The sequence below is a fragment of the Phyllopteryx taeniolatus genome, chromosome 2 (assembly GCF_024500385.1).
Source record: "Phyllopteryx taeniolatus isolate TA_2022b chromosome 2, UOR_Ptae_1.2, whole genome shotgun sequence".
NCBI classification, from domain to species: Eukaryota; Metazoa; Chordata; class Actinopteri; order Syngnathiformes; family Syngnathidae; genus Phyllopteryx; species Phyllopteryx taeniolatus.
Genome location: NC_084503.1, coordinates 13,085,997 through 13,092,318, shown reverse-complemented (window position 1 = coordinate 13,092,318; position 6,322 = coordinate 13,085,997).

Sequence of the window (6,322 nt, the reverse complement as noted above, 5' to 3'; positions counted from 1 at the left end):
CCGGTCGCCAGTCAGTCGCAGGGCACATTCGCACTCACATTCATACCGTCACTGAGTGGGAACTGAACCCACGGTGCCCGCACCAAAGTCAGGCGAGTGTACCACTACACCATCAGTGACGCATGTAACGGTGTAACGGTGTACATTATAATAATTATTTTTTTTTTTTCCAATTACAAAGGTTTTGGGCGGCCGGGTGAGTGAGTGGTTAGGACATCAGCCTCACAGTTCTGAGGTTGGGCATTTGAATCCAGGCTCCGGCCTTCCTTTGTGTTCTTCCCGTGCTTGTGTAGGTTTTCTCCAGGTAGTCTGGCTTCCTGCCATATTCCAAAAACATGCATGTCGGTTTATTGAAGACCGTAAATTGTCCTTAGGTGTGAGTGTGAATGGTTAGTTCATGAGCCCTACAACTGGTTGGTAACCAGCTCATGGTGTACCCTGACTCTCGCCTAAAATCAGCTGGAATAGGCTCCAGGGCATCTGCAACACTAGTGAGGATAAACGGGAGGGGTGAACGCATGCATGCATGAAACTTACGGTGTTGAGTTGCTCCAACATGGTTAAAAACCACTGACTTAAAATGACAGAAGCTGTTATTGTAACAATAAAAACGTACTATTAATAATTTTGAAGTTTAAAACGTTTTGACTTTTTACTACTAAAAATGCCAACATTCATGCCAAAATTATGACCTACATTCTTTATTGTTCAAGTCACAGTCATGTTTATTTATGACCTGCACAGCTTCCTCTTGTAAGCTGCTGAGAGGTTATGACCTCACTGTTAGGAGCCACTGAACCAAGTCCACCCCACCTTAGACTGTCAAAAATCAGGTCCCTTGCATTTGTATATTTTCACCATTTGACTGAACCTCTGCTCAATGTTCATGTATTTCCTTGGACCAAAAGTAGAGCTCCTGTTATTCTGTCACAGATTCACTGGAACTTGTCCTTAAATAAGCTATTTATTTTCCGCCAAGAACAAAGATGGGTTTTTAGCAGCCGTGGCCCAATGGTTAAGATCATCGCCTACCACCGTGGGGTACCTAGGTCCAAGACCCCTACTGGACCATCCACCAACATCCCCCGGACTCATGGCTGTGGTGTCCTTGAGCAAGACACTGATACCCCGAAATGCTCCCTGGGCGCTTCAGTTGCCCCCTGGTCCAGTGTGTTCCACTAACGTGTATGTGTTCACTGTGATGGGTTAAATGAAGAGAACACATTTCTTGTGCATGCATGCATGTTCATGACAATAAAAAAGAAGTGAAAGTGATTCTTCTTAATGCATTTGGCAACAGCACAGAGCACCCACTTTCACATAATTTCTTACTGTAGAGAGATTCACCTCCTGCAGCAGTTTTGATTTTACTTTGTTGCTTTACATCTCTGCAGGTCTGTGAGCCAATGAGGTAGAGTTGTGGTCAGTAGTTTACAAGCACTCATTATTGGCATGAATATCATGATCATTTTTGGGCTTCTATTTTTTTGAACCACTCTTTCTCCAAGGTGAATTGATTATACAACAGTAATGCATGATGATATGATTAGAGTTTTAACCTTCAGAAAGATGTGTTGCAACCTCTAGCATGAAATTCTACCTTACTTTGAAGATAAAATGTTATGGAATACTGTACACACACACACACACACACACACACACAAACACACAGTCTTTTTCTATATTGTGTTAATAATGGCTCTTATCACATTATCTCAGTATAGTTTTGATGTTTGGCATAAAATATTCAAATTAATAATGTGCCCTACATTGGAGGATGAATCAAAAATATTTTTTATTAACACACTAGAGGCATTTGTTGCAGCCTTTCTCTTACAGCCATGTCCAGATGCTTATCTCATCCGAAAGCAATCAGTCATAAATAAACACTGTATTTCCCACCATTTTATATTCTCAAAAAAGTGGACTGGTAAATATTACTGACAGTGCAGCGAAGGTTCAGCTCCCAGTGATCTTGTTAATTTGAGTGAATAGCTGCCTGTCTCCGTATGTGCTTTCCAACTGACTGGCTGCCACCAGTCCAAGGTGCAGTCTGCCGTTTGCCTTCCCAGTCAGGTGGGATAGGCTACCTTCCTGCAACCCTGAACAGGATTAGCGGTATAGAAAATGGACAGATTGGGAAATTAGTACTACTTTTTGGAGAGTAGCCAATTTGCATCCTGAGCAATGCCGATATGCCCTTGAGCAAAGCACTGCTCAGAGCCCTCGTTCATGTGTAGCACGCTCACATTCCTCCATTAGCACATGGATTCTGTTGATGAGGTGTTTTTTTTGTTTGTTTGTGTGTGAGGTTAGGTAGCATGTTCATATTATATAAGAGAACCGAAATAATGGAATTTGTCTCTTGGGAGCTAATTAAAGGGATGCTTATTATTATTATTTTTAGCTGCACGGACACAGAAACTGGCTTCACAACTATATGTTAATATCAACAAGTTGTCATGGGAAAATGCTAACACGGTGATATTTAATAAGTCCTTACAGCGTTAACAATCGCCTTTAGAAATTAGACAGGGCTTGGAGATTTCATAAATAATGCAGATTTAAACCCTTACCGACAAGCATGTCCCCTGTATTTTCACTTTGTGTGTCATTTCTATTGCAACCCATTCATTACAAGTAGGGCCTTGACTAATGTGAAAATGAACCTACATAATACATAATTGCACTGCCTCATATATAGCAGGGGTGTTTCTAGTAAGAAACAATTGTCTGTATTTGTATTGTAAACATGCGTAGAATTATTTTGGGCATCCATTGTGGCGCTACATGTCAACACACACAATAAGTAATATACAGTGCACATAGAAAATGTGTAAAGGGACGCAATATTTGCTCACATAGATAAAGTCATATGATACGAGCAATAATGACAATGACAATTCTGATTATACTGTACTAGTTTAATGTTTGAAGGATCAGCAGCAAGGATATAGAAACTGTTCTTTAGTTGTGGTTACAGTGATTCCTTGTGCTGTCTTTGCAGGCTGTTGGTGTCCTTTTTGAGGCAGCACCAAACTGGTGACAGATGAATTCCAAAGTGATTGAATAACTGTCATGTAGAACTAGAGGGACAGCTCTTGTGGCAGGCTGTGCTTCCTTAGTCGCCACTGAAAGAATATACTCTGCTGGGCCTGCAATGGAGTTGACGTCCATCCCCTTTTCAGGTCTAACCAAAGACTTTAAGGTGTTTGGCAAGTTGAGCAAGTTTCTAATTGCTATGAATTTAAAATAATCTATTGTAATATAACTTCCCTCTGAAGTGTATTTTTTTTCATTACTTGTGTATTCTTTTTGTTTATTTTTTTTATTGTGGAAGTATGAATTGACATTTCGGCACGGTGGGCGACTGGTTAGAGGGCCTGCCTCACAGTTCTGAGGAGCGGGGTTCAATCCCCAGTCCCGCCTGTGTGGAGTTTGTATGTTCTCCCCGTGCCTGCGTGGGTTTTCTCCGGGCACTCCGGTTTCCTCCCACATCCCAAAAACATGCATGGTAGGTTAATTGACAACTCTAAATTGCCCGTAGGTGTGAATGTGAGTGTGAATGGTTGTTTGTTTGTATGTGCCCTGCGATTGGCTGGCAACCAGTTCAGGGTGTACCCCGCCTCCTGGCCGATGACAGCTGGGATAGGCTCCAGCATGGCCGCTCCCCTGGTGAGGAGAAGCGGCTCAGAAATGGATGGATGGATGGATAAACACACACACGCTGTCTAATAATGTGAAATGACACTGTAAAAAAGTATTGAATACATGAAGAAAGAGAGGTGCAAAAATGCATGGAATATCAAGACAACACCTAACAAGTATCAATAATCAAACAGCGATCCAGCGCCTTGTCAGTGCAAATGAATATCAGCTGGTTGAGTCCTAATTGATGGCCTCTAAAAGGGTCTCATTGCCAAGGTATGAGTCAAGACATCTCATGATGGGTAAGAGCAAAGAGCTGTCTCAAGACCATCGCAAACTCACTGTTGCAAAACATAACGATGGCATTGGTTACAGGCACATATATAAGCTTCTGAATGGTCCAGTAAGCATGGTTGGGGCCATAATACGTAAGTGGAAAGCCAATCATACCACAATAAATTTGCCTCGATCAGGTGGTCCTTGCAAGATTTGTGACAGAGGAGTGCAAAGAATAACCAGAAGAGTTGTCCAAGAGCCAAAGACCACCAGTGGAGAGCTTAAAAAAGACCTGGAATTAGCAGATACTGTTGTCACAAGGAAAACAGTGAGTAATGCACTTTGCCGCCATGGCTTGTATGCATGCTCACCACGCAAGACCCAATTGCTGAAACAAAAAAAGCATTTCAAATCTCATTTAAAGTTTGCTGAACAACTTTTAGACAAGCCAGTTAAATACTGTCAGAATATAGCCTGGCCTGATAAGAGCAAAATTTAACTCTTTGCCATAATGCACACCATGTTTGGAGGAGAAATGGCACTGCACATTCTCCTAAAAACACTATACCAACAGTCAAGTTCGGAGGTCGGAACATGATGGTGTGGGGCTGCTTTTCAGCAAATGGTACTGGTAAACTTCACATTACTGAAGGAAGGATGAATTGGCAAATGTACTGAGACATTCTTGACAAACATCTGCTACCATCTATGAGGATGATAAAAAATAAATGAGGGTGGACATTTCAGCAGGATAATGATCCAAAACATACTGCCAAGGAAACTCTCTACTGGTTTCAAAGAAGAAAAAAAAAAGTTCAAAAATGGCCCAGCCAATCACCTGACTTGAATACAATGAAAATCTATGGAAAGAACTGAAACCCAAGGTCCATAAAAGAAGCCCACGGAACCTTCAAGATTTAAAGACTGCTTCTGTGGAGGAATGGGCCAAAATCACACCTTTTGTACTAAGTATTAAATAAATACCAGTTGGCATGTTCAATACTTTTTCCCTGTGTCATTTCACATTATTACACACAACTTATTTTAGGAGCTAATTTGTTGTACTTTCTTTGTATGCATGGGTGACTTGGGTTGTTTCCAACATCTGGTGAAATTTTCATGTCAATAGCACCTTTGCATAGAAATGTAGTGAGAAAAATGGTGACGTGTTAAATACTTATTTCAGTCAGTGTGTGTGTGTGTGTGTGTATAAAATCATATTGTGTGTCCATTTGGAACGGGAGTATGGCGAGAAGCTTAGGGGCAGGTGTTCAAATTATTTTACCATGGTGCAGATGGGAAGAGAAATGCAGTAGGGTTATTTTAAAGGAAGAGTGAGCTGAGAATATCCTGGAGGTGAAGAGATTGTCAGATTGAGTGATGAGGCTGAAACCTGAAATTGAGGGTGTTATGTAGAATGCAATTCGTGACCTCGAGGTGCAAGAGAAATTCTGGAAGGAGCTAGACAAAGTAGTTCTGAGCATCCCAGACAGAGAGACAGATGTGATTGGTACCGATTGTAATGGACATAGAAACAGGGGTGATGAAGAAGTGATAGGTATGTTTGGCATCCAGGAAAGGAACTTGGTGGGACAGATGGTGGTAGACTTTGCAACAAGGACGGAAATGGCTGCAGTGAACATTTTCTTCCAGAAAAGGTAGGGTGACATAGGGTGACCTTCAAGAATGGCGGTGGATTCCATCGCGTGCAGACAATGTAATGTGAAGGAGGTTACTGACTGTAAAGTAGTGGTAGGGGAGCGTGTGAGTAGACAGCATAGGATGGTGGTGTGTAAGATGACTCTGGTGGAGGGAGGAACATTAAAAAGACAAAGGCAGAGCAGAGAGCCATGTGGTGAAAGCTGAGAAAGGAAGAGTGATGTGCGGCTTTTTGAAAAGAGGTGAGACAGGCTCTGGCCAGGAGGAGCTTCCAGACTGGACCACTTCAGCCAAGGTGATCAGAGAGACAGGCATGAGATTACTTGGTGTATCTTCTGGTAGGAAATGGGAGAAAGAGACTTGGTGGTGGAACCTCAAAGTAGAGGAAATCATACAAGGAAAGAGGTTAAAGACATGGAACACTGTGAGGACTGAGGAGAGGAGAAAGGAATACATGGAGATGCGACGTAGGGCGAAGGTAGAGGTGGCAAGGGCTAAACAATAGGCATATGATGATGATGCCAGGTTGGACATTCAAGAAGGAGCGAAAGATCTATACAAGTTGGCCAGACAGAGGGATCAGGATGCGAAGGATGTGCAGCAAGTTAGGTTGTTTAAGGATAAAGATGGAAACGTTTTGACTTGTGCCAGTGGTGTTCTGGATAGATGGAAAGAATACTTTGAGAAATTGATGAATGAAGTAAATAAGAGAGAAGGAAGAGTAGAAGAGGTAAGTCTG